Genomic DNA, 27364 nt, shown 5'->3' on the forward strand with positions numbered 1-27364 from the left:
AGGTGGCCCAGCTGCCACAAAGTACCTTGAGTTTGGTTTATTGGAAAAGAGACGACAGAATGTCAATTTCCCTCCTAACTATGTGTCATCGTCAGGAATCAAATAAGCAATTACACAAGGCTAAATTGAATTCATTTCAAACTCAGATGGGCGGCCTGCACCTAGGATGTCCCACCAAGGGGATACAGCCTTTCTGACTACGTATATAGTAACAGCAAGGCCACAGATGGTGGGTCTTTGAGACATGCTGCCTCTCCCCTGCTCAGGGTTGCCCTCAGATTGTCACTAAAACAGTTTCCCGCCTGGACTTCCCATATCCACTGTCCTGATCTGTCATGCCCTAGCTACTCCAAGCCTAGAGCTGTGAAAAGTGGCAGTGAATGGCTCTAATGATGGAATTTTAGGCAACAAGTGTAAGTGTGGGGGTATGTCCACAGAGGATCAGCCCCTTTGTGGCTCCTCCTGGGGCTTCTCTGGAGCATCCTTCCAGCTGGTCCTGCCAGCTACCACGGTAGTCTTTGAAGATGAGAAAAAGAGGAAGAGGTTGAAAGAAAGGCTCATTTTTTAAAATGTCAGTCATAGGATGGTACAAGATTAAATGAACTAATTCAGTTTGGCCCATTTAATTCTTAATTCTCTAAAATAGGTATTGCTGCAATTTCCTCCATTTTTACAAAATCTTAGTTGACAGAGAATCTCACTGTATACTCATGTTCTCTACTATATCTCTCTGCTTTCGTTGGTATTTGTTTTGAACCACATAACTTATTATAATACAAAAGAAGTTTCACACTGTTGTGAAATTTCTAGGCCTCACATCAAACTCCCCAAACTGGGGATCTAGCAAACATCCTGGGAATCTCCAGGGAATCTGACTTTGAAGGACAGTGGGATTTGATTATTGAATTTCCATGGGACTGGGGGAGACAGAGACTCTTGGAGGGCACAAACAAAATCTTGTGCACACCAGGACCCAGGGGAAAGGAACAGGGGCACCACAAGAGGCTGAGCCAGACCTGCCTGTGAGCATCTGAGGGTCTCCAGTGGAGGCGAGGCTGGCAGTGGCCTGCCGTGAGGACAGGGGAACTGGCCGCAGCAGTCGTAGGAGGTGCATGTTGGCACAAGTCCTCTTGGAGGTCACCAGTAGCCCTACCAAAGAGCTTGTCAACTCCAGGACTGGGTCACCCAGGCCAAACTAACAAGGAGGGAGCACAGCCACACCCATTAGCAGACAATTGGATTAAAGAGTTACTGAGCATGGCCCCAACCACCAGAGCAAGACCATTTTCCCAACAGCCAGTCCTTCCCATCAGGAAGCTTGCACAATCCTTTTATTCTCATCCATTAGAGGGCAGGCGAAAGAAGCAAGAACTATAATCCCACGGCCTCCAGAATGAAAACCATAATCACGGAAAGCTAACCAAAATGATCACATGGATCACAGCCTTGTGTAACCTGACGTGAACTGGACGTGAAACAATGTACTGGTTCAAAATTGGGGAAGGAGTACGGCAAGGCTGTATGTTGTTCCCCTGCTTATTTAACTTCTATGCAGAGTACATCACACGAAATGCAGGGCTGGATGATTCACAAGCTGGAATCAAGACTGTCAGGAGAAATATCAACAACCTCAGATACACAGATGATATCACTCTAATGGCAGAAAGCAAGGAGGAACTAAAGAGCCTCTTGATGAGGGTGAAAGAAGGGAGTGAAAAATCTGGCTTAAAACTCAGCATTCAAAAAACGAAGATCATGGCATCCGGTCTCATCATTTCATGGCAGATAGATGAGGAAACAATAGAAACAGTGACAGATTTTATTTTCTTTGGCTCCAAAATCACTATGGTTGGTGGCTGCAGCCACGAAATTAAAAGACTCTCACTCTTTGGAAGAAAAGCTATGACAAACCTAGGCAGCGTATTAAAAAGCAGAGATGTTATTCTTACGACAAAGGTCTGTAGAGTCAAAGCTATGGTTTTCCCAGAAGTCATGTATGGATGTGACAGTTGAAACATAAATTAGACTGAGCACCAAAGAGCTGATGCTTTCAAATCCTGGTGCTGAAGAAGGCTCTTGAGATTCCCTTGGACTGCAAGGAGATCAAACCAGTCAATCCTAAAGGAACTGAGAATATTCATTGGAAGGACTGAGGCTGAAGCTGAAGCTCCAATATTTTAGCAACCTGATGTGAAAAGTGGACTCATTGGAAAAGATCCTGATGCTGGGAAACATTGAGAGCAGGAGGAGAAGGGGGTGACAGAGAATGAGATGGTTGGATGGCCTCACTGATTCATTGGCCGTTAGTTAGAGCAAACTCTGGGAGACAGCGAAGGACAGGGAAACCTGGCATGCTGCAGTCCATGGGGTTGCAAAGAGTTGGACACAACTTAGTGACTAAAAACAACAGCTTTTTATAGCTATTGGGCTGTAAGCAGGAGTGATCCACATCACTGCCAGGCCAATGCTGTTAAGAGGCCTCCTCCTTGCTTCTCTTCTTCTATTGCAAGAAATATGGAGGCCATGTGGTCCAAACAGTGCAGTGCCAAGATGGCTGAGGGCACTGTTAATTATGCTTATACACTCATGTTTTTTAAATTAATTTATCTATTTTAATTGGAGGATAATTACTTTACAATATTTTGATGGTTTTTGCCATACATCAGCATGAGTTGGCCATAGGTATACAGGTGTCCCCCCATATTTGAGAGAGTTTTTAGAAGGTTGATACTTCTCCCACATTCCAGCCAAGTTCCTTTCCTCTTCTTGTACACTTTCGGTAACAAAGGTCTCACCACCTTCTGAGCTCCTTGTGAGTAATTCAGCTGTGTCTCCAATAATCCTTATTCTATCCTTGGGAGCCACACAGATCAATTATCTTTGCTCATAAGCAGAACATCTTTCTCAGGATTTGGGCAGAAGCACTCTGTCCTCTGTGAGTTTTCCTTTTCCCCAGCTTAGTTGTTTAAGCTGTTCCTTCCCTGGTGGCTCAGACGGTAAAGCATCTGTCTACAGTGTGGGAGACCCAGGTTCGATCCCTGGGTCAGGAAGATCCGCTGGAGAAGGAAATGGCAATCGACTCCAGTACTATTGCCTGGAAAATCCCATGGACAGAGGAGCCTCGTAGGCTACAGTCCATGGGGTTGCAAAGAGTCGGACACGACTGAGTGACTTCACTTACTTACTTACTTTCTTTTGCTTGGTGTTGAGTTCATTCACCTCTCATAGCTCAAGTAGTAAAACAGAAGCCCACAGAAGCAAGTGATGCATCAAAGTATAAATTATTCCTTAATGACAGAATCTGGCATTGAATTGTCTAAGTTCCAGGAGGGAAAGGATTTGAGTCTGTTTGATTCACTCACTGTTGTGTCCTAGGACAGTGCTTGGCATATTGTAGGTACTCAGTTAACATTTATTGAGCAAATGGATGAACCCAAGAGTCCCAGCTCCCAGTCATTTTTCTTCTTTTTCCTTTAAACAGTGTAAAGAAATCAACAGTCAATCATGAATTCCATGCTATACTCCTATCCAGGAACCCCTAAGCACAAAACACTATAACACATCTATAATCCAAATAGAGCAGGTATCAAATAGGCTTGGGCTTATAAGGCATTTAAACTTGCCAAAGAAGATAGTGTGTGTCCATGTATATATAAAGATGATGGTGAACATATGGTTGACCACTCCACCTTCCATCCCCATAGCCTTAATTTTGTTGGGTCTTTAGTAAAGCTGTTCTCATGGAGAGTGTTCCAGACACTCTGTATTCTAATTCTCTCCACCAGTATCATGATAATCACTAAAGTCTTATTAAGACACATGTATTTTGAGGCATATTTCAATAGTTTGGATAATAGCTTCATGAATTAGAGTTAAGCACAATAACAAAATGTACCTACTTTTTGACATTAAAATTGTTATATACTTTTTTTTTTTTGGTGACGTGGCATTATAATGCGGAGAAGGCAACGGCACCCCACTCCAGTACTATTGCCTGGAAAATTCCATGGGCGGAGGAGCCTGGTAGGCTGCGGTCCATGGGGTCGCTACGAGTCGGACACGACTGAACGACTTCACTTTCACCTTTCACTTTCATGCATTGGAGAAGGAAATGGCAACCCACTCCAGTGTTCTTGCCTGGAGAATCCCAGGAATGGCGGAGCCTGGTGGGCTGCCGTCTATGGGGTCGCACAGAGTTGGACACAACTGAAGCAACTTAGCAGTAGCAGGCATTATAATGAGGGTAAACTTTTCTTTTGAAAAGATGAATACAATTCTGAAATGAAAATGAGTTCTGATTAATAAAACCACAGATAAGTATACCTTTACATGATGCCATTATGTTTAGTCATAATTTAAATATGTTTGTCTTACTGCCCAGTGGATGAGGCAACATCTTCCTGGGAAAAATGTTTGGGGGGATGGGTGCAGATCCCAGCTCTGACATGAGCTATTGTGATCCACCTTTTCATTATGTGTAAAGTGAGAATAAGATAAAATTCATTTAAAAAATGGTTTTGGAACTCCTAAGATATGTCATGAACTGAAAGTTTGTTTCCTGTAGTAAAGGGAAGAACAGTCACCAAATAGCTAGTTATCTGAATGACTAAGTGGGTAGGTGGTTGGATATTCATGTAGGTGGATGGTCAAATGGATGGATGGATGGATGGATGAATAAATGGATGAAAGATGGATAGATGAACAGCAAGATAGATAGGAAGGATGGTAGAGAGTTTTTCTTTGCATTTTCAGGATTATCCTCTTTTATCCAATAATAGCAATCCAATTCTCCTTAGGGAATCACTCTTCATCAGTCTCTGCCCATATATTTCACATGGATCTGGCCATAATTGTGACCAAAAGACCCATTTTGACCAATGAGACCACTGAGACTGATTCAAGGCTAGGCAGAGCCCAAAAGCTCTAATTCCAGAACTAAGGCAGGCATGACCTAGAGAGAGGCAACTGTTTTCTACTGGACTTGTATTTGGGAGACTTGGCTCTTGCTTGGTAGGCTATGGGTGAGGACAGAGAGAGCTTACCTAGGAGGAAAATCACCAGAGAAGAAAGCAGTGGAGTGGGGAGTAAAAAGTGGAATACTGATTAAATGACTTGAACATCTGATTTCTGCCATGCCTGATACTAACATCTAGGCTTTTGAACTCATTTGAGATTTTATATCTCCCCCTTTTCTGGCATAAGTTTTTCTTTTGGTTGTTTGCAATGAAAAGAGTTTTGTTGTTGTTGTTGTTGTTGTTGTTTTAAAGAAGGAGACAGATACCTAACCCAGGAGAGGGCCTCAGCTATTGCACAATGTGTGGTGGAGGTTGGATGCCAATCATGGCGTTCCATTCACTGCCTCTTGGACGAGTAACCACAGCCTGTGGGCCATGTGACCTGCCTAAACTCTGGGATATATAGTCTAACTTCAAATTCAACAATTTGAAAGTCAGCTCCACAGGGCTACTTCTCAAATATTGATATTTAATAGTTAGTTTATCAGATGTCCACATATTTGCATTTCAATGGCCAAAGAGAAAGGCCAAACCTTTTACTGATGGCCAACCATTCAATTGAGTAAGTAAACTCAGTTGTGAGAATGTCTCCCTTCCTGCCGAAGAACTTAATAAAATGATTCCATCTTGAGTTTGCTTTGAATGAACCAAAAGAATGTAGATGGTAAACATGTTTATTTTCCCTGAAGCAGTTCTTATGTATAAAGTGTTGCCCAGCATTGTTTTTGATAGATGATATCCTCTCAGGATCTTTTCAGCTTTAAAATCCTGAGGTTACATGAAAAGAGCAGTGAGAAACTTCTCTTAGTGTCATCATGTAAAATCCTCCCAGCTCAGCACAGTGCCCAGCACAGAGAAGATTCTCAGTAATTATTTGGTGAATAATTGATGAATAAATTTTGTCTCCTCCAGAATTCTCATCCTTTACCTGCTCAGTTAGGAGGACCCTGACAGGCAAGGCTCACAAGAGGCAGTTAGATTCCAAAGAAACAGTCCCAGAGAGTAAAATATGTCCCTTAAAACTCCTTTTCAGTTACCCATGCTGTAAAAAGGCAGATGTCTCAGTATGTCCAACTGAGTCCATTTTCCATCCATCTTGAACAGACTACTGTGTCTTGGGCTGAGCAAGTGATGAAAAGGCTGAGTTCTGTTTAAGCAAACCCCGCTGACTGTAAACAACAGCCTGGCCCTCAGCACAGGGAAACACTTGTACTATGAGAGGCAAAGGGATGAGAGGAGGGATCTGTAGAATCAGATTTTCCATCTTCTGCTTTCTTGGACTGTGAGTGGGATGGAGGTTGAAGTGATGTATGTGATTTAAAAGGGGTGGGGGTTCAGGATGGGGAACACATGTACACGCGTGGTGGATTCATGTCAATGTATGGCAAAACCAATACAATATTGTAAGGTAATTAGCCTCCAATTAAAATAAATAAATTTATATTTTTTAAAGAAAGACAAAAAAGAGTATCTCTCCTCTTCCCTGGTCTCCTTCTCCTCCTTCCCTTCCTCCCTCTCTCCCTTCCTTTCTGTCCCCTCTTTCTCTCAACTCTTGCCCTCCCCACTACCCAACCCCATATAGTATAATTTTGGATAATGAACATATACTTCTGATGCAGCTATATTGCACAATTATACTTTCACAGACCAAAGGCACTAAAAGGAGGTTTCACTCTGACCCCTGATGCCCATCTCAATACAGAACCTTTCAGGGTTGATAGAAAGTATCCTTCCTCCTTCCATATTCTGGTGATCTTGAGGAAGCAGAAAGATCAGAGGAAAATGCTTCAAGCAAGCTCCATATTAAACTCTGAAAACCATCATGGTTCATTCTTTTCCCATCCAAATAAAACCCCTGTCTTTACAGTAAATGCAATGAATAGAAGCAGCATCCTTGGAGATTTATACACATCTTGTAGGCTTCTCTGCTACCCCCGCCCCTTTCTCTCTCTTCTTCCCCATCTTCTTTTCATTTTGCAGCGCAACAAAGTTTCACAAGGAAGGGTTTTATAGGAAATCCATGTCTGGGGATTTATTCAGGCTTTTATCATAAATTATGGCAACACAGAGCCAGGCTCTTGCTATACAGCTCCAAATATTTCAACAAGGTGATTACAATGAGGTCCTCGGCTCTTCAGCTGGAGTAGAGCTTGTGAGTGGGCAGCTGTTCTCCCAGATATGAGTGAGACAAACGCAGTACAAAAGCTTCCTTTGATGAGAAGGCAAGGCTGAGTTTAGGAAGGGAAGGCAGTCTTTTTCCCCAAAGAATACTATGTTGAAATAGAAGTGTCTTTTTAAAACCCAGATCAGCATCAAATCTACAGGGCATGGAAATGACAGCACACAAGACTAAAAAGCCTCCCTGGATGAGAAATGAACTCGTCCCTTGATTCATCTTTGCAGTTAATATAATGACCTTTAAAATCGGGTTGCTGAGAATTGGACAAAGTTTTTAAAAAATCAAGCATGAAAGCCCTGAAAAGATGATAAGGGATTGTTTAAATGCCTGCTAATCGGGTGCCATGCCATCTGTGACCTACAACATAAACCAAGGGAGCAACTGAGCCATTTTCCGCACTGTTTTTGGATAAAAATCTAATGTGAGAATGAAGAAGTACTTCAAAGATCAATTTCCATTCTGAGCTAAATTTCTATGGTCCATGCAACCCTAGATGCAGCCTCTATGGAGGACATCAGGGATGGTCAGAGGTGCAGCTGATCACCTCAGATAAGCACAGCGGTCCCCTCCTTCTATTAGATGATGCCATTGATTCATCTGGGCTTTCAGCAGGAACTTGTGAATCCTTTCTATTTCAACAGGTTGAGTTTTATCTGCAGAAGCCTGGATCTTCTTTGTCCTTCATTTCTCAACGTCACTGCCACCTCCTCCAGACGTCCTCCCAGGCCACTTCACTGGAAGACTCTTCCCATACCTCAGTCACCAGCTACCATTCCCCATTTTATTTTCCTCATGTGTTTAATATCTATACTTTCTCATTAACATAACCCACTCCAGTGTTCTTGCCTGGAGAATCCCAGGGACGGGGGAGCCTGGTGGGCTGCCGTCTACGGGGTTGCACAGAGTTGGACACGACTGAAGCGACTTAGCAGCTCATTAACATATTTATTTATTTGCATACTGCCTCTCTCCCATAGAACCTAATTCTGAGAATCCATGTCTGTCTTATTCACCATGGTGCTGGTACTGAGAATAATGCCTGGAACCCTGCAACACTGAAAAATTAATTCTGAATAAAGAAATGGCTATCCTTTCTAACAATTTTTCCACGTGTACTTTACTTTCTGTAAGCCAAATATATTTTTATATGATATATAAGATTCTTCCAGTTAATAAAGAAAGTGTGATATGCATATATGTATGTATGTGTGTGTGTGTGTGTGTGTGTGTGTATATATATATATGTATATATGGGCTTCCCTTATGGCTTAGCTGGTAAAGAATCCGCCTGCAATGCAGGAGACCTGGGTTTGATCCCTGGGTTGGGAAGATCCCCTGGAGAAGGGAAAGGCTACCCACTCCAGTATTCTGGCCTAGAGAATTCCATGGACTGTATAGTCCATGGGGTTGCAAAGAGTTGGACACAACTGAGTGATTTTCACCTCACTTCACTTCATATATCTATACATATGGAATACTACTCAGTCATCAGAAAAGAATGAAATACTGTCATTTGCAGCAACCCGGAAGAACCTAGAGATTATCACACTAAGTGAAGTAAGCCCGAGAGGGAAAAACAAATTCCATATGATATCACTTATATGTGGAATCTAAAATATGACACAAATGAAACTATCTAAGAAAGAGACTCATAGACACCGAGAACAGACTTGTGGTTGCGAGGATATTGAGGGGAGAGATGGATTGGAAATTTAATATTAGCTGGTGCAAGCTAGTATATATGGACTGGACAAACAAGGTCCTACTGTATAGCATAAGGAACTATATTCAATATTCTGTAATAAACCATAATGAAAAAGAATATATATGTATAACTGAATCACTTTGCTATGCAGCAGAAATTAACACCTTGTAAATCAACTGTAGCTCAATAAAAAATTTTTAAAGAGGAGATTCTTCGTCTTGGAATTCCACGAAAACATCTTGCAGCCAGCTCCACGAGGGCATGAAGGGACAATTTCACCCTCTCTCTTTCAGGAGCACAACAGATACAGTTGGAAACATGAATCCACCTTGGAAACTGTCGAGGCAGCTGTGGCAGGTCATATCTTCTAGAAGCAGCTGTTGGCTTGGAGCCTGGGCTACAAGGTGTTTATTAGGAATCAACACCTGGGAAAAGAAGCAGGTTGGAGATAGGGGTGGTAAGAGGTGGAATCACAATGCAGGCATGTCTTAGCTATGGAGCAAGTGCTGGGTGACATCAGAATGACCGCGGTGAGATCTTAGATCATACCCCTGCTTCACTAAATCATAGTCTGTGGGCTGACTGAGGGCCTGAATCTCTGGAGCTGGGGCTGACCCAGAAAGAGCTGATAGCTAGAGATCATCTTCCAGTTACACTCCCTAGAGCTGGGCAGGGAGTCCTTCTTCCAAGGACCACCTGGTCAGGACACCTCCCCAACACACAAATGTTGCAAACTTCAAGTGCAAACCAGCCTTTCCGGAAGACTGGCTACTGGGAGTCCACTGAGTTCCCACTGTCTTCGGAGATGAGCCGCAAATAGTCCAATTCTTAAATTAGAAGTCACGTCCTATAAGTGCTTGCTGACTTGGCAGCAGCAACACTGACATAATTTCACAAATAATGATGTTATCTGAGGGAAAAGTTGCATTAGATCAATTACCACTCTATTTCGGTGCCATCTCAGTAGCGCTCAGTGTTTATTTCAGTTCACCTATTTTTAAACCAAAGCTCTCAGGCTTCTGAACCACAGCCATGAACATACCTTCCTTTTCTAGTCCTTGACAGCATCTTAGCATCTTGCTCACACTGTGAACTAAAGACGATGATTTGAATATCACCCACCCCAAACTTACTTTTCAGTTGCCTTTCTTTGTGTCCTTTAATTTGGGGGGAGGGGGAGTGGTTTTTCAGCTACAAGGAGAGTCAAAAGCTTAAGGCTCAAAAAAGAAAGGAGAGAATATTGATATCTTAAGAGAATGGAAGGAGATGATTTTAAACTGAGACAAGAGAAGGTTTGGATTATATTAGGAATATTTTCCTACTGGAGAAGGATGTTGAAAACGGTTGGGCTGCCAAGAGAAATCGTTAGACACACCAGTGTGGCTGGGGTTTGGAACTCAATTGTGTTGCCCCCAAATTCACATGTTGATGTCCTAACCTCTTCTCCATACCTTAGAATGTGAACTTTTTTGGAAATAACTACAGAGGTTGAAGTGCAACCATTAGAGTAGACCCTAACCCAAAATTATTGGCCTCTTTCAAAAAGGGGAAATTTGGATGTAGATAAAGTGCAGGCGGCTGCGACCTGTGCACTAAGAGCGGCCAAGAGGAGCTACCCCACGTCCAAGGTCAGGGGCAGAAGCCGGGAGGACCCCATGCCCAAAGGGCAGCGGCCAAGAGGAGTTACCCCACGTCCGAGGTCAGGGGCAGCGGCCGAGAGTGCCAAGCTCCAACGGCGTAGGAACAGCCGGGAGCAGCCACCCCACACCCGAGGCCAGGGGCAGCAGCCGGGAGGAGCAACCCCACACCCAAGGAGCGGTGGCTGCGCGGGCGCAGGAGGGCCTAGAGGAGCTATCCCATGTTGAAGGCCAGGAAGGGTGGCGGTGAGGAGATACCCCTCATCCAAGGTAAGGAGCAGCAGCTGCACTTTGCTGGAGCAGCCGTGAAGAGATACTCCACGCCCAAGGTAAGACAAACCCAATGAAGATGATAGGTGTTGCAAGAGGGCATCAGAGGGCAGACACACTGAAACCATACTCACAGAAAACTAGCCAATCTAATCACACTAGGACCACAGCCTTGTCTAACTCAGTGAAACTAAGCCATGCCCGTGGGGCAACTAAAGATGGGCGGGTCATGGTGGAGAGGTCTGACAGAATGTGGTCCACTGGAGAAGGGAATGGCAAACCACTTCAGTATTCTTGCTTTGAGAACCCCATGAACAGTATGAAAAGGCAAAATGATAGGATACTGAAAGAGGAACTCCCCAGGTCATTAGGTGCCCAATATGCTCCTGGAGATCAGTGGAGAAATAACTCCAGAAAGAATGAAGGGATGGAGCCAAAGCAAAAACAATACCCAGCTGTGGATGTGACTGGTGATAGAAGCAAGGTCCGATGCTGTAAAGAGCAATATTGCATAGGAACCTGGAATGTCAGGTCCATGAATCAAGGCAAATTGGAAGTGGTCAAACAGGAGATGGCAAGAGTGAACGTCGACATTCTAAGAATCAGCAAACTAAAATGGACTGGAATGGGTGAATTTAACTCAGATGACCATTATATCTACTACTGTGGGCAGGAATCCCTCAGAAGAAATGGAGTAGCCATCATGGTCAACAAAAGAGTCCGAAATGCAGTACTTGGATGCAATCTCAAAAACGACAGAATGATCTCTGTTCGTCTCCAAGGCAAACCATTCAATATCACAGTAATCCAAGTGTATGCCCCAACCAGTAATGCTGAAGAAGCTGAAGTTGAATGGTTCTATGAAGACCTACAAGACCTTTTAGAACTAACACCCAAAAAAGATGTCCCTTTCATTATAGGGGACTGGAATGCAAAAGTAGGAAGTCGAGAAACACCTGGAGTAACAGGCAAATTTGGCCTTGGAATGCGGAATGAAGCAGGGCAAAGACTAATAAAGTTTTGCCAAGAAAATGCACTGGTCATAGCAAACACCCTCTTCCAACAACACAAGAGAAGACTCTACACATGGACATCACCAGATGGTCAACACCAAAATCAGATTGATTATATTCTTTGCAGCCAAAGATGGAGAAGCTCTATACAGTCAACAAAAACAAGACCAGGAGCTGACTATGGCTCAGATCATGAACTCCTTATTACCAAATTCAGACTTAAATTGAAGAAAGTAGGGAAAACCACTAGACCATTCAGGTATGACATAAATCAAATCTCTTATGATTATACAGTGGAAGTGAGAAATAGATTTAAAGGCCTAGATCTGATAGATAGAGTGCCTGATGAACTATGGAATGAGGTTTGTGACATTGTACAGGAGGCAGGGATCAAGACCATCCTGATGGAAAAGAAATGCAAAAAAGCAAAATGGCTGTCTGGGGAGGCCTTACAAATAGCTGTGAAAAGAAGAGAAGCAAAAAGCAAAGGAGAAAAGGAAAGATATAAGCATCTGAATGCAGAGTTCCAGAGAATAGCAAGAAGAGATAAGAAAGCCTTCTTCAGTGATCAATGCAAAGAAATAGAAGAAAACAACAGAATGGGAAAGACTAGAGAGCTCTTCAAGAAAATTAGAGATACCAAGGGAATATATCATGAAAAGATGGGCTCAATAAAGGACAGAAATAGTATGGACCTAACAGAAGCAGAAGATATTAAGAAGAGGTGGCAAGAATACACAGAAGAACTGTACTAAAAAGATCTTCATGACCCAGATAATCATGATGGTGTGATCACTCACCTAGAGCCAGACATCTTGGAATGGGAATTCAAGTGGGCCTTAGAAAGCATCATACAGCATGCTTGGGGCTGGTGCATGGGGATGACCCAGAGGGATGTTGTGGGGAGGGAGGTGGGAGGGGGGTTCATGTTTGGGATTGCATGTACACCCGTGGTGGATTCATGTCAATGTATGGCAAAACCAATACAGTATTGTAAAGTAAAATAAAGTAAAAATAAACATTTAATTTTTTAAAAAAAAGAAAGCATCACTACGAACAAAGCTAGTGGAGGTGATGGAATTCCAGTTGAGCTATTTCAAATCCTAAAAGATGATGCTGTGAAAGTGCTGCACTCAATATGCCAGCAAATTTGGAAAACTCAGCAGTGGCCACAGGACTGGAAAAGGCCAGTTTTCATTCCAATCCCAAAGAAAGGCAATGCCAAAGAATGCTCAAACTACAGCACAATTGCACTTATCTCACATGCTAGTAAAGTAATGCTCAAAATTCTTCAAGCCAGGCTTCAGCAATACGTGAACCGTGAACTTCCAGGTGTTCAAGCTGGTTTTAGAAAAGGCAGAGGAACCAGAGATCAAATTGCCAACATCCACTGGATCATGGAAAAAGCAAGAGAGTTCCAGAAAAACATCTATTTCTGCTTTATTGACTATGCCAAAGCCTTTGACTGTGTGGATCACAATAAACTGTGGAAAATTCTGAAAGAGATGGGAATACCAGACCACCTGACCTGCTTCTTGAGAAATCTGTATGCAGGCCAGGAAGCAACAGTTAGAACTGGACATGGAACAACAGACTGGTTTCAAATAGGAAAAGGAGTCCATCAAGGCTATATATTGTCACCCTGCTTATTTAACTTATATGCAGAGTACATCATGAGAAACCCTGGACTGGAAGAAACACAAGCTGGAATCAAGATTGCCGGGAGAAATATCAATAACTTCAGATATGCAGATGACACCACCCTTATGGCAGGAACTCAAAAGCCTCTTGATGAAAGTGAAAGAGGAGAGTGAAAAAGTTGGCTTAAAGCTCAACATTCAGAACATGAAGATCATGGCAACTGGTCCCATCACTTCATGAGAAATAGATGGGGAAACAGTGGAAACAGTGTCAGACTTTATTTTGGGGGGCGGGGCTCCAAAATCACTGCAGATGGTGACTGCAGCCATGAAATTAAAAGACGTTTACTCCTTGGAAGAAAAGTTATGACCAACCTAGATAGCATATTCAAAAGCAGAGACATTACTTTGCTGACTAAGGTCCGTCTAGTCAAGGCTATGGTTTTTACAGTAGTCATGAATGGATGTGAGAGTTGGACTGTGAAGAAGGCTGAGTGCCGAAGAATTGATGCTTTTGAACTGTGGTGTTGGAGAAGACTCTTGAGAGTCCCTTGGACTGCAAGGAGATCCAACCAGTCCATTCTGAAGGAGATCAGCCCTGGGATTTCTTTGGAAGAAATGATGCTAAAGCTGAAACTCCAGTACTTTGGCCACCTCATGCGAAGAGTTAACTCATTGGAAAAGACTCTGATGCTGGGAGAGATTGGGGGCAGGAGGAGAAGGGGACAACAGAGGATGAGATGGTTGGATGGCATCACTGACTCGATGGACGTGAGTTGGTGATGGACAGGGAGGCCTGGCATGCTGCGATTCATGGGGTCGCGAAGAGTCGGACATGACTGAGTGACTGAACTGAACTGGACATAGATATAGACAAAAGATAATGTGAAGAGACATGGGGAGGAGAGGGACAGTGTTCTGAGGTGACTATTTGACTGTTTCTCCCTCCCTAGCTCCCCACACCACCACCATGGGTTTCTCCATTACTCTTACACGACTATAGCAATTACAGCACTTTCTGCCACACCCGCTGGATGTTCCTCAATTACACTTCATTCTGACACCCTCTACCTGGAGACAGTATCAGATCGTATAGGTGAAGAGCTCCGTCTCACAAGATTGCCTCACCCTTCTTCAGATGCCAGTCACAAGTTGTAGGTCTCAAGATGAGCCACAACTTCTGTCCAACATGGCCACAAGTCAGGAATTCCCATAACCTCCTCCTGCTTGGACTGGATGATTTACTAAAACTCAGGGAAACATACTCATCTGTTTACTAACGGTTGTGACAAAGGAGACAGACGTACAGCCAGATGAAGAGATAAATATATAGTGAGGTCTGTGAGGGTTCTAAGCTCAGGATCTTCTGTCCCTGTGGAGCTGGGATGAATTACCCTCCTGAATGGGCTGCCAGGTGACGATAGTGGTAAAGAACCTGCCTGCCAGTGCAGAAGACATTAGAGGCCTCGGTTTTATCCCTGGGTTGGGAAGATCCCCTAGAAGAGGGACTGGCAACCCACTCCAGTATTCTTGCCTAGAGAATCCCCATGGACACAGGAGCCTGGGAGTCTATAGCCTGTAGAGTCAAAAAGAGTCCAATACAGCTGAAGCAATGGAGCACGCACACACACACCATCCTGAGTATTCACTGGAAGGACTGACGCTGAAGCTGCAATACTTTGGTCACCTGATGCGAAGAGCTGACTCATTGGTAAAGACACTGATACTGGGAAAGATTGAGGGCAGAAGGAGAAGGGGGTGACAGAGGAAGAAATGGTTGGATGGCATCACCAAGTCAATGGACATGAGTTTGAGCAAACTCTGGGAGGTAGTGAAGGACAGGGGAGCCTGGTATGCTGCAATCCACACCAGACACAACTGAGGTTGCAAAGAGTCGGACACAACTGAGCAACTGAACAACAGCAACAACCCTCCTGGTACATGGATGTGTTCGCCAATCTGGATGCTCTCTGACCCCCATACTATTGGAATTTTATGGAGGTTTTCTCATGTGACCATGGTCCATTATTAACTCCATTTCCAGCCCCTCTTCCCTCTCTGGATAATGGAGGCCTGGGGCTGAAAATTCCAAGCTTCTAAATCATGGCTTGGTCTTTCTGGTGACCAATCTCCCATCCAGGAACCATCCAGGTGCCCATCCAGAGTCACCCCAATAGAACAAAAGATGCTCACAAGGCTTTTAGGAGCTCTGGGCCAGGTAACCAGAAGAGAGACCAATTTATATGGTTTCTATTATCTCACCCTAAAATTCTAGGTTGAAACCCCCTTCCCCAATGTGATGGTTTTTAGGGGTGAAGCCTTTGTTTAAGCTCCTCAGTTTCTGCAAATTTGTTAAGGCAGCCCTAGCAAACTAACCCAGATGGATGGGATCAGGTGAAGGCTAGGTGATCCTTATGAACTGTCCTAGCTCCATGCCGAAGGACTCAGAGTCTCAGAAAGCAAGGGGATTTAACAGAGTCCTGCTGTCCATGAGAATATGAGAAAATCATTTCCCCCTCCCTTTACCCTTCTCTTGACTGCTTTACCTTTTCATCCCCTGCTCTTGGGTCTCTCTGAGATGTGTTGGTGTAAAACATGAGAATTTCAGGGCTCTTGCATATCAGATAGGTATAAAAGATAATCAGTGTGCAGATGCTGTAGAGGGGAATGCATAGGACAATACCAATAAAGTACAGGCACATCGCACGTGATCAGCAGACAGACACCGTAACCATCAATATTGGGGTGAGCAAGAGCTCCACATTATACTTTATCTGCTGGAAGTAATGATAAGAAATTGTAATTAATGGGTGAATCATTATTAATATTGGTAAATCAGAGTCCTCTTTTAATCTCTCTGTCATTCCTGGGATGTGTCATAAATCACACAAGCCTCAGTTCAAAGCCTAGATCTATCATTTACAGGTGACAAGACCCAGGTAAGGGGTTTAAGGCATTTGCAGAGAGAAAGATACGGAAGGGGGGCCCTGAAGACACTGAAAAGGGGCTGCAGGCTGGGGAGACAGACCCATCCTGATGAAATAAGAGGAAATAAGGGAAAAGAGAGTGGAGAATGTAGTAACTGGGCCGTGGTGGATTCATGTTGATGTATGGCAAAACCAATACAGTATTGTAAAGTAAAATAAAGTGAAAAAAAAAAGGACAGGGAAGCCTAGCATGCTGCAACCCATGGGGTCATAAAAAGTCAGACAAAATTTAGTGACTGAACAAAAAAATAATAAGTTAAACACATTAGAAAATGGAAAATTTGGAAATAAAAATTAAAATATATTAACCAAAAAAAAAAAAAAAAACCACATCTGGGTAACTTTGGGGAAGAGGCAAGAGGAATGATTATTTTGTTTCTGACACCCCTCCATGCCCCACTCCGGCTGGTTAGTATTGAAGGCGGAGACCTTAGTCCTGAACACCAAGCTCCTTACATCTTTTATCCTAAGCTTTTATTTTATATTGGAGTATAGCTGATTAACAACATTGTATTAGTTTCAAGCAAAGTGATTCAGTTATACATATACACATTTCTATTCTTTTTCAAATTCTTTTCTCATTTAGATTGTTATAGAATATTGAGCAGAATTCCCTGTGCTATCCTATACATCCTTGTCAGTTATCCTTTTTTTTCAATAAGATGAGACTTTTATTGACATTTGATCAACAAAAAATTTGAAAAACTCCACAGTAAAATACTGTAGGTTTTACTGTAAAAATGCTATTTTTCTGGGTTAATATTTCACAGTATACATTTCTTAACAGAAGGAAACAGTAATCACACTTAAAACCTTCTATCTAATAAGGAACATGTGGAAACAGCTTTTTCATCGATGAATTTTAAGCTATGAAAACTATTTGCTTAGAGGTATGTAGTGCTGATAACGAAAGAAGTCTCATATTTAGCATTTTCTCCCCATCTTCCCAGAAACTATCAAAAGATCAGATTCTATGGGTGATAGAAAAATGACAAGTTTCAGATGTTGCTATTCAAAAGTTTGAACCTTGGCAGCTGGAACCCAGATGGGGCCCAGTGAACTTCTGCTAGGGTTGCCATAACAAAGCATGTAGACTGGATGCTCACACAACGGGCATTTATTTTCTCACAGTTCTGGAGGCTGGAAGTTCGCAGTCCAGGGTGTTGGTTTCTTCCTAGGCCCCTCTCGTCAGTTGGTAGATGGCCATCTTCTCCAGGGTGTTCCTTCTGTCCGTGTCTGTGTCCAAATTTCCTCTTCTCATAAGGAAATCCATCAGATTGGATGAAGGCACACCCTAATGACTCGATTTTAACTCAATTACCTCTTAAAGACTGTATCTCCATATCGCATCCTGAGATTTTGGGAGTTAGGATTCCCATATGTGACATTTCAGGGAACACAGTAAAGCCCAGAGAAACACCACCACCCCCTCCTCCCCAAACCTGTGTTTCCTCGCAGTTTGAAATGCACATCATTGATAAAGTAGCATGGTTTCAGACATGACCTGGGCTGGTGTAACAACACTGAAGCAACTCTCTTTCCAGAGGTCTTCCAATCGCTCTGACCAGCTAGGGAGACTGTCTCAGCTAGGTGCTGATGACTTTAACACTTCTCCAGACCTTACAGGTCTATTCTTTTAATAACGACAGCTATCAAGCTAACTAACTAGAATATAAAGCCTGGCTTATTTTCCATATATTTGTTTTTCCAGTGACTTCCTCATCAAGGCCAGGAAAAACAGCCTTTCCTTTTAAAGAACTTTATGACATTTCCTTTCCAAATAAATGTACCTTTTAAAAGAAGAATGAGTCCATCTAAAGAGCAAATCAGAGTCCGAATGGTTCACAGAAGTGATAGTCTGTGGAGGATTTCTGCAATGACTGAAGTTTAGGAGACTTTTGTCTGTATTGTAGCCACAGGAATGACAGAAACATAAAGAATCCATAAATCAAAGGCTGAGAAGAAAAAAATTCCTGAAGGGATGCCGCAGCTAGGAATGGTGGGGCAATTCTGTAGGGTCTCAGGCTAAGATTCTGGGTCTTAAGCCAACGCTACAAAGCTGACTGGCCATTTCACACCAGAGGAGTGGGTCGCCTCATTTGGGAACCCTTTCCTTTTCAGCCTTCAGCCTCTGAATCCCACCTGTTCTCCTATTTCTCCATCCTGGACAGGACTAAGAGTGGGTCAGCATCAATAGAGCTTTTCTGAATTTACTGAAGCCATCCCACCAGCCAGGGTCAGGATGTCGCCCTGGGTGGTTCGTCAGAACCCAGACATCAAATGTTGTCCTGGGCCTGCATCAGTCCAGGAGTTCTCTGGAGTGAGGAACTCTTCGATCGAAAGATGGCCATAGTGACCTGAGCCAGACCTCAGCAAAGCCAGGGAGAGGATACTTGGGGTCTTCTACCTTCTCTTCCTTCACCCAGCTTCCTAGTCTGGGTACTTCCAAATCTTTCCCCACTTCCACCCAAGTTCATATTCTCAACTAGGTAGCTAAGATCTGCCTGCCATATCAGTCAGTGTTTGCCAGAGAAACAGAATCAACAGGATCTGTGTGTGTGTGTGTGTGTGTGTGTGTGTGTGTGTGTGTGTGTGTGTGTGAGTGGAAAGAGGTTTATTGTAAGGAATTGGCTTACAAAATTATGGCGTTACGGAAGCCGGTAAGCCCAAACCTAGAGTGGGGTTGGCTGGCTAGGGACCCATGAGTCAATGGGACAGTACCAGTGTGAAGGCAGTCTGCTGGAGAATTCCCTTTTGCTCAGGGGAGCCCAATCTTTCTGTTCTATCCAGGCCTTCAACTGATTGGATGAGGCCCATCCACATTACTGGGGCGACTGTGCCATATATTTGCTATATCTCTGGACTATTTCTGCCAGCTCAATGATGGTCACTTAAGCCTTGACACACCCTCTGTATCCTGCAGCTTGAAGGAACCAAATTTCTATCCACGTTAACATTCCTGGAGAAGCATCAACACAGGAGGCAAAAAGAGTGAGGGTGTCCCACGTGGAGTCAGCATGCCTGGGTCAGAGGTTGGGGTTGACCTTGTAGAGACAAGGTTTCCCAGGTGGCTTAGATGGCAAAGACTGCCTGCAATGTGGGAGATCCAGTTTCAGTCCTTGGGTCAGGAAGATCCCCTGGAGAAGGGAATAGTTACCCACTCCAATATTCCAGGGACAGAGGAGCCTGGTGGGCTATGGTCCATGGGGTTGCAAAGAGTCAAACATGACTGAGCAACTAACTCTTTCACTTTCACACTTGTGGAGACAGGAAAGGATGTCCCTCTCTCTCTGTTTCCACTGTGGGCCCCAGAACAGTTCCCCTGAAGCTGCTGGGGGCACCTGTTCTACTCACCTGTTGTTCCCCTCTAGTGGATCCCAGGATCCAGGTGCAGGGACAGGTACCGGGGAGTCACACTGGGGTCACAGGTCCAAGACATAACTTCTAGCCCTGTGTTACCAACAATAAAGTTGATACTTTAACAGTTATTTGTTCCTGTGCCTTCGGTTCATAATGCAAAGGTGAACACATGATGTTTACAAATTGCACATGACAGGGGACAACAGCCAAACTTCTACTTTGTGGGTTAGTCAAGAATTAACGAGTAGGAGCAGCTCAGAGAAAATGACCCTCAGCAGCGAAGTCAGAGTCTGCTTTGGGTGAGATGGTGTGGACTACATCCCACATCCTAACCCACTCTGCTTATCAGACAGTTAGTTGTAGGCTGATTCTGCCCCTCTGCATAGGGAATTGCAACCAGTTTACCCAACAGACACAGGGGATGGCAGGAGGTCTGCAGAATGCATACTGTGGTTGATCAGTTGGCCAGTTCTGCTCATTTTTCCCTTCATCAAGTATAGTTTAGTTTTGTTTCTATGTAATTCATTTCTATAAAGACAGGGAGGAAACTATGAGGGAATTGGAAGGCCAGTAGGGAAACAAGATCTCTCCATACATCAGTCACTTCTAAAGAGTGAATTCTTCAGCTCCCAAGACCAGCAGAAGTCATTTGATCTATTTAACAACATAAGATTCCCTGAGTTAGTCCCATTTATTTCAATGCTGAGGTTAGTGGGCTAATGGGCATCAAGGTCTCAGCCAACAGCTTGCTGGCTGCTAGTCTTTTGTGTTGAAAAGATACCTTGAAAATACATAGACTCAAAAGCTCATAGGAGCAAATGTATTCTGGGGAAGATGGAACTCTAGGCCAAGCATGGGGTGTCTCTTAGTCACCTATTGTAATGCAATCATTGATCACTTCATCTAGAATATCTCTCTCTCCCACACCAAAAAGTTACTTGCTAAGCTCTTGCCCATTTTTTTTTTTACTTCCTATCTATACCCTGAAATATTTGGAGAGAGACTTTCTTGTTTACACAGAAAGTCATGTATTGTATGATCCCACTTATGTAAAATATTCACAAAAGGTAAATCCATGGAGACAGAAAGTAGATTAGTGCTTGACAGGAGCTGAGAATGGGAACAGAGATGAACTGTAAATGGGCATGTGGATTCTTCTTGCGGTGATGAAAATGCTCTAAAGATAGATTATGGTGATGGTCATGCAACTCATTAAGTTTGCTAAAAATGATTATACAGTTAAAATGGATGAATATTAGTCTATTATTTATACTTCAATAAAGTTGCTTGTAAATAAAATGAGGAAGAAAGGGGACTCAGGGAGTTGCTGATGTTTGCTCCCATTCTCTAGGCCTGTCGGTTTCCATGCAGTCTCTCTGGCTTCCACCTCCAGCTAAGATCTCTTGGCCTCAAGGCTATTTCTGGCCACCAATACTCACTCTGCCCACATGTGTGGCAGACTGAAGTGCCAAGGAATCCATGTCCTTTGAGAGCAACCTTCAACCAATAGCTGCTAAGAATTGGTGTATAAATACCTTATCAATTTAAACGTAAAAAGCTCTCTGCCCTAGAGGCATGTTTTGTATGGTATTTTCCAGAGTTCTCCAAGTGGACCTGAAATTCCAGTTTCCCGCAGTAATGACTTGCTCCAGGAGATACATTTTACAGGCTTCCTTCCGTCCCTTGCCTCCATTTCCCACTCCTGTACTGACATTTCATACCAAATTACTTCCACTTAAATCTTCGTCTCAGAGGCTGGTTTTAGGGTAACCCACTAAAGAAGATGGGTTGGAAATTGCAAAGTAGTAACAATCATTTAGACTGGAGTTGATCCATCCCTAGACTTTGGAGTCAGATTGCCTAGGTTGGAGCCTCAGCCCTACTTTACTACTCATGTGACTTTAAGTTTCTCTGTTCTAAAATCTCCTATCACCTCTGTGTCTAAACGGGATAACTATACCATCTCGGTCACAGGGATGCTGTGAGGATGCAGTGCACGGATACAGCTGGAGCTCTTAGAAGAGGGACTGGCACATAGTAAATGTTTAATAAGATGTAATTATGTGTGATTTTATGAGGCAATGACTGGTCTACCAAATAATAACAGACATTGGAACCAAACCGAAAAAGAGGGTAGGGGTGGGTCTTTCTGGAGCTCAGCCACAGAGGGTAAGTTTGTAGCCAAGATCGTAAAGCTTTGGGCTTGTTGCTTGGATGACACCCTCACCAAATAACACCAGCCACTCTGGGGGTGGGCAGACAGTGGAACAGACAGTGCCTTATTTTGTCTTGATGACTAAACAGAATTACCTATTCCTCCAAAAGGACCCATTTTCCTAACAGTAATTATCAAAAATTAACAGGATTAGCTTTATGACCTTCTGAAAAGTAGAGGACACTATCATATTTTATTTCGTTCCATGTTGAGCCCACGTTGTTTATTGGATCATATTTTATTTGGTTCCATGTTAAGCCCAAATTGTTCATTGGATCAATAAACAATCCTGCTGTGACTATGTTACTTTGAAAAGTGGTTTCCTTTCTCTTAGCCTCAGTTGTCATCTGTCAAAAGGCAATAAAAATACTCAACTTAAAGGGATACCCTGAGATGTTACGACTCATTGTATGTAAAGAGACTCGTGTATAAGGTCTAGCATGGAGCAGATAGCCAACATTTACCCTCTTGTCCTCTCTGGTGATGCTTCTCCAGTGATGTTAACTTGGAGAGAAGTTGGGCTCTTCAACCTGTAGGAAATAGGGCATGTGTCAAAGCAGAGGTGATGATCATTAAATTGACAGAAATAATCCAGCAGGCCCAGCAAATGTGTGGCGCACCGCCCCATTCCCCTGTCCACGATAACAGCAGACATTACTAATCAATCATTCCTCTTTTTATTTGAGTTTGGATACAGTTCCAGAATCTTTTCCAGCAGAGCACTCAAGGCCACCACTACCAACTGATCAAATTTGGCATGCAAGATGAAAGTTATTTGCCAACCTCTAGCGTAAGCTTAAAAATAGTGACATTTACCACAAGGTCTTGTGCTCAATAAACACTTAATAAATAGATGATTAATGAATAAATGCAGTGAGATTAGTTAATACTGCCATCACCTATGTCTTCATTAGCAATCTCACTCAATGATCAAGTCCAAATTCCTCCAATGTCCTCCTCCCATAATGTGAATCTTTCCTTGTGGTTGAAGGATTTGGAGGAAACCTGGAATGCTCATAACTATAGGTTCAAAGGAACCTCCTATGAAAACACATATATTGGTATTATCTCATCTTGGGAGATTAAAGCTCCTTTGAGTTACAGCATTTTTATCTAGTGCTGGCTTCACAGAAACTTCTGAGATGTGTAAGTTTCTGAAGCAGCGCTTATTCTGGCAACAAAGGAGAAATCCTTAATTGGTAGAACATAGCCAACTATTTTCTGACCAGGAGGCACATCTCAAAACTGCATGTCAGGAGGATACTACTGAGCTGAAATGCTGAAGCCGATGGTGATCTCCTTAGGAAATTGGTTTTAGCCATAGGAACGACTGCCCTTTTAAAACAAAAAGACCAGCATCTGACATCAAGTCTGTAATTCCAAACATCCCACGCTATTAGTCACAGCAAGATCAATTCTTGGTCCAATGTTTGCTTTTTTTCTATTATAAATTTAAAGGTATTAATTATATTTATACCATTTTGAAATTCAAACATATTCATTATAAATGCAAAAAAAAATGAAAGAAGAAAACAAAATTATGCATAGATTCACTATTCAAAGATAGTCAGTATTGGACTTCCCTGGTGGAGCAGTCGATAGGAATCCACCAGCTAATGCAGGGAACATGGGTTCGATCCCTGGTCTGGGAGGATTCCAAATGCCAGTGAGACTGAGCCTGCTCTAAAGACAGTGATCTGTAACAAAGAAACCATCACAGTGAAAAGTCCGTGTTCCACAACTAGGGAGTCGCCCCCCTCACAGAAACTAGAGAAGCACACAGCAAGGAAAACCCAGCCCAGCCAAAAATAAAATAAATACATAATTTAAAAGTCAACTGTGAAAGCTGACCTGCATCATTAATTTTAAAAAATAGATAGTATTAAAATATGGAGTATTTCCCCATTGTCATTTTTCTATGCATAAATAAGCACGTTTGTGTATTACATGTAAAGACTTTACATTCTACTTTTTTGTTTTCCAATTTAACTTAACATTTCTCCATGTTTTTGCAAACTCTCCACACATATTTTAGTTTTTGAATAACCATTCCAATAAGGGAATATGCCCTAATTTACTTAACCTTTAGATGATACTGTCCAACATTAGGTTATTGCTGATGTTATTTCTATTGTCAAAATGCTATGATGACTTATTTGCATATAAGGTTTTTTCTGTATATATGAATGTATGAGTGTTTCCTTGGAACACTTAGATTCCAACTTGCTCTTTGTCCTTCTCTCTCTCTCTCTCTCAGAGGTATAGAATACATAAAATGATACAGTATGCACATTTTAAGTGTAGAGCTCAACTACTCTTTACATATGTATCCAGGTACCACTATTCAGTCAAGGTGTAGTATTTTTCCAGCACACCAAAAAGTACCCACGAGTCCCTTCTATAGCATGATTTTTCAGTAAAAATTTGCGCATAGCACCCTACAAAGAAACACGTCTCCTTCTTTGTCCTACAAAATTAACAGTTTCTTTTCTGACCCAGAAAAGTCAGAATCACTATCACTGTGTTTGATTATAGTGATGTCTTCCTTTCCCATCACTCTGGAACCTCGGTGTATGCTAGGTCCCTCTCGAAGATGCTCAGAGGTTGCTTCCACCATCCTTAAAGGAACTCAGAGGCATGCTAGTCAAACTCTACAAATGGCATTTACTCCTCCTTCCATCTGTCCTTGGCATGTTGTTTAGAAAGTTTAAAATACTACTTATTTTCTCTCCAGTTTAATGAATGGCTTTGGAATAAGCCAGTGATTTTCTCTCTAGCAGTTGTGGAACTTGATAAAATTAATTTGTGAGATGATAACTCACCAGGGATAATTGTATGAATGCCAAAATAAAATATCTATGTATACAAATAAATGAGTAAAAATTAGAATGAAGAAAAATAAACAAAGATATTTCTCTAATTCTTTCCTTGATCTAAATCACCACCATCCCATTATCATCATCACCATCATGTTTATTGAATACCTGCTATGTGCCAGACATTACCTAAATTATTTATATACATTTAATTCTCATTTTATGGGTAAGGAAAGTGAGGCCATATGCCACACAGGAAGTAAGTATTGAGATTGGCATTTGAACCCAGTGTGGTTGCCTCTGAGACTAGCCCATTTTGTCACCAAGCCATACCTCTGCTGAGGTAACGCACACATGAAGTTCTAGGTAATGGTGATTCACTGAGCTACCATTTAGATTTCTGACAACTTACCTATTTGCAATGGTATATGCCAATTCTGGGCTTCCTAGGTAGTTCAGTTGTAAAGAATCCTCCTGCCGAACAGGAGATGCGAATTCGATCCATGGGTTGGGAAATTCCTCTGGAGAAAGAAACAGCAACCCACTCTGATATTCTTGCCTGGGAAATCCCATGGACAGAGGAGCCTGTCCAGCTGCAGTCCACGGTGTCGCAAACAGTCGGACACAGTTTAGCAAGGAAACAACAACAACAACATGCCAATTCTAAAACAAGGAAGCCTGCACTTTGTATCCTTGATAAAATAGGTTCCCTATGTTCTACACAGGTTGTAAACCAACGTGGAAAGGAGCTTTATTGTGGCTTAATTTACATACTGTAAAATTCACCCGTTTTGGCATATTCACAGTTATGCAGTCACTACCACAGTCTAATTTTAGAACATATCGATCATCCCCCAAAGAAATCATGAACACATCACAAGTCGCTTTCCATACCCCCCTTTTCCCAGCCTCTGCCAACTACTAAGCTGTTTCCTGTCTCAATGGATTCGCCTCTTCCGGACATTTCGTAAAATTGAAGTCACGCAGTACATGGACTTCTGTGTCTGGCTTCCTTCTTGTCCATGTGGAGGCATGAATCAGTCCTTCTTCCCTTTATGTTATGCAGCAGTTGTCCAGTGTGCCATCAATATTTTCACCGCACTAAACATCTTTCTCATTCTTTCCCAGTATATAAAATTGAATTTGTTCAAAACTGCATTTCTCTCTCAGATCAAGCGCTGCCTGACCTCCACACCTTATTCTTAAAGAGTTGCTTACGCCTTTTTTTTCCTTTCTTTCTTTGTCTCTTCTGAATTTTTGTTGTTTTAGTTTGATTTACTTATACTCAAGACGTTAATACATCTGGAATTTTCTTGTACATTCCCAGAGGAAATCTGTTAGGCCAGGAACTTACTTTACAAAGGCCATATTCCCTACTGGATTCAGATATCATCTTTGTCATATAAAGTGTTTTCTGTAGGAGAGCTAAATAATCTACCTACATTTTTCTATTCCCAAACCAGCAATAACATATTTATTTGCTACATTTGACTTATATTCTGACGTAAGTTGAAGCAAATCTATCCTTGCCATTTATTTGTTTATTGGCTATTTTAGAGCATCTCCTTTTCCATTTGTTTAATCCAGTTTCCTATATTCCCTCTCCTCACTACTAAAACCAAATTGTTAATATTATAATTGATTCTGGAATTTTAATTTAATTTCACTAAATTTTACATCGCACTTCCCCATTCAAAAAATATGGCATTTATTTTCCATTTGTGTGGATCTTATTTTATGACATTCAATGAGATTATGACAATAATTTTCTGAAACAGTTTTCTTCATAGAATTCCTGAGCTTCTCTTCTTAAGTATACACCAGGTTATTTTATAGTCGGTGCTACTGTGATTGGGATATTTTTCCATCTACATTCTCCCCATATCCATTTCAAAGTCATTATTGTTAGTACAGAAAAAAGCTATTAATGTTTATATAATTCTGTTCTTTCTAGTCACCTTGCAAATACTAATGCTAGTAAGATTATTGTCTTAATTTTTACAGAGATTTAATTTTAAGCAAAAGGAGAAAGGAGGTGGCAGAGGATGAGATTGTTAGAGAGCATCACTGACTCAATGTACGTGAATCTGAGCAAACACCAGGAGTCAGTGAAGGACAGGGGACCCTGGTGTGCTGCAGTCCAGGGGTGGCAAAGAGTCAGACATGACTTCGTGACTGAACAGCAACAAATTTTTACTAGTTTCCTTAATACACAAGCAAACCATCAGTAAAAATAAAGAGTTTAACATTTTCTTTCCAATGCTTACACTGATTATTTTATTTTCTTATTTTAAATCATTTGCAAGAATTTTGTAACTATTTAAATAATTCACTATTTGGAATATAGTCTTTTATTCATTAACTTATATTTAGGCAATTTCCTTCTATTAGTGGTTTATTTGTTGATTTCTTAGGAATGGCCACCGATTCAAATGGCTTTTCAGCTTCACCTCTAATATTGATGTAATGAAAAGATTATGCTGATACCTCCCCTGATCCAAACCACCCTTGAATTCCGGGAATAAAT

The 27364-nt window shown here is 42.2% G+C and overlaps 1 long non-coding RNA gene across 1 annotated transcript; it reads right to left on the reverse strand.

Moving 5' to 3' along the window:
* Nucleotides 1-3958: 3958 nt before the first annotated feature.
* On the reverse strand, nucleotides 3959-25508 carry LOC121817861 (uncharacterized). The gene is made up of 4 exons (XR_006057946.2): nucleotides 25250-25508; nucleotides 22486-23718; nucleotides 19801-19896; nucleotides 3959-9324 (listed from the first exon to the last, which is right to left on the reverse strand). It is a non-coding gene; the product is annotated as an uncharacterized LOC121817861 (long non-coding RNA).
* Nucleotides 25509-27364: the final 1856 nt, after the last annotated feature.

This window comes from Ovis aries, chromosome 24 (assembly GCF_016772045.2).
Source record: "Ovis aries strain OAR_USU_Benz2616 breed Rambouillet chromosome 24, ARS-UI_Ramb_v3.0, whole genome shotgun sequence".
NCBI lineage: Eukaryota > Metazoa > Chordata > Mammalia > Artiodactyla > Bovidae > Ovis > Ovis aries.